At 40.8% G+C, this 2,139-nt stretch overlaps 1 pseudogene; it reads left to right on the top strand.

Annotated features, from left to right (window-relative positions):
- Nucleotides 1–428: 428 nt before the first annotated feature.
- On the top strand, nucleotides 429–1,168 carry LOC102499227 (glycylpeptide N-tetradecanoyltransferase 1 pseudogene; annotated as a pseudogene).
- The last annotated feature ends 971 nt before the right edge of the window (nucleotides 1,169–2,139 follow it).

The raw sequence follows: 2,139 nt of genomic DNA, 5'->3' as shown, positions 1-2,139 counted from the left end.
GTCTCTCACTTGCCCCGGCGCTGTCTCTGTGGAGTTCAATATACTGCAGTGGCTGTGAGAGCGGGAGCCAGACACAGCCTTCCCTAACAACATTTTTAAGGTCCTTGTCTCCTACCTCATTCCCTCCTCTGCAGAGGAATCTCTAACAGCTGTGAGGGGCACAAGGGTCAAAGACTGTTCTGACTTCTTCCTGTTGAAATTGGGTGATGATGGGGGTGGGGAGTGCGTTGGGGCAGCAGTTAAGATCCTTTCCCAGAGGTTTCTCTAGAAGCCTGTGCTAGAAGTCATGATGGGTGTTCACTGGAGACTTTGTCCCAACTACCATTTGTGGATTCTAAGAGAAGAGCAGCTCAGGCAACTCAAGATGGCAGCGTTGAAGCCACTGGAATCTCAGCTGCAGCCAATGATGGAAGGTAAAGGAACCACCAATGATGGATGGAATCAAATGCAGTGAGCACCACAGTGATTGTGAGGATGAATATAGTAGCTAAAACTGGGATGGTTGAGTCCAGCCAATGACACTGAAGGAAAAAAAGAAAAGAAAGAAAAGATAAACAAAAAAAAGAAGAAAGAAAAAGGCAGTGAGATGGATTCAACCCAGGATCAGCCTATGAAGAGGACCTCTTTGCCAGCAGAGGGGATCCAGGAAATACAGAAAGCCATTGAGTTATTTTCAGTGGGCTAAGGACCTGCCAAAACCATGGAGGAGGCTAGCAAGTGAAGCTACTAGTTCTGGGATATGCAGCCTGACCCTAAACTGGGACAGGTGGTGAAAACCCATGGTCCTGTGGAGCCTGACAAAGACAACATCTACCAGGAGCCCGATACCCTGCCCCAGGGCTTCACCTGGGATGCCTTGGACCTGGAAGACTGTGGTATAATGAAAGAACTGTACACAGTCCTGAATGAGAACTATATGGAAGATGATGACAACATATTCCAATTTAATTATTACCCAGAATTTCTTTTGTAGGTGCTGTGGCTGCCCAGCTGGCTCCCCCAGTGGCACTAAGGGGTTCAAATGGTTTCAAGTCGAAAACTGGTTGGGTTCATTAGTGCCATCCCAGCAAACATCTATATCTATAACTCAGAGAAGAAGATGTTAGAAAACAACTTCTTGTGTGTCCACAAGAAACGGTGTTCCAAAAGGGTGGCTCCATGTTGGTAGGATGTGGAGAAAGGGGAACTCTTGTATGTTGCTGGTGGGAATGCAAACTAGTACAGCTATTTAGGAAGACAGTGTGGAGGTTCCTGGAAAAAAAATAATCATCTGATCTATCAAACCCACTTCTGAGCATTTGTCTGAAATATTTGACATCTGTATGTTGAAGAGATGTCTGTATGCCCATGTTCATTGCAGAACTATTCACAATAGCTAAGGTATGGAATCAGTCTAATTATTCACCAAAGAGCGAATGGATAAAGAAAATGTGGTATATATACATAAAAAAATACTACTTAGCCTTAAAAATGGAAGAACTTCTGTCATTTTGGACAGTATGGATGAAACTGGAGAACATTACAAGAGAAATAAACCAAACATAGAAATATATATTGTCACTTATATGTGGAATCTAATACAGTTCAACTCAGAAGCAAAGAACAGAATGGGAAGAGAATAGTCAAAGGGTACAAAGCCTTAGTTAGAAAAAAGTAAGTTCAGGCCAGCCAGAAGTGTGGTGGTTAAGGTGGTTGCATTCCATCTGGCCTACCAGATGTTTTGAGTTTTGGACCTGGCAGAATACCTGGCTTGGGAAACATTTTGGGTGCATGTGTGTGCCCAAAATCCATAGAAGAAAAGGGATTGGAGTATGGTCATTCCCTCTGGGGATTTTTTTCTAATTTTCCTTCTCTGTTCTCTCTGATGAGTGGATGTGCATTGTAACAAAATTTTTAAAAAAATTAATTTTTGAATGTTCTCATAACAAAAGTATTAATTATTTGAATGATGGATATGTTAATTAGCTTGATTTAATAATTCCACATTGTATTAAAAATCATAATATCACTTTTTACTACATAAATATATACAACTGTTATTTATCAACATAAAAATTAAAAATTATTTGATGTAATGTACCAAAAGTAATAAGAATTGTGATAAAACTCCTCTCCTGGAACACAAATTAAAGAAAAATC

This window comes from Tupaia chinensis, unplaced genomic scaffold, assembly GCF_000334495.1.
Source record: "Tupaia chinensis unplaced genomic scaffold, TupChi_1.0 Scaffold000037_21, whole genome shotgun sequence".
Taxonomy (NCBI): domain Eukaryota; kingdom Metazoa; phylum Chordata; class Mammalia; order Scandentia; family Tupaiidae; genus Tupaia; species Tupaia belangeri.
The sequence above is the reverse complement of the archived record's forward strand: the minus strand, read 5'-3'. Positions and strand labels throughout refer to the sequence as shown.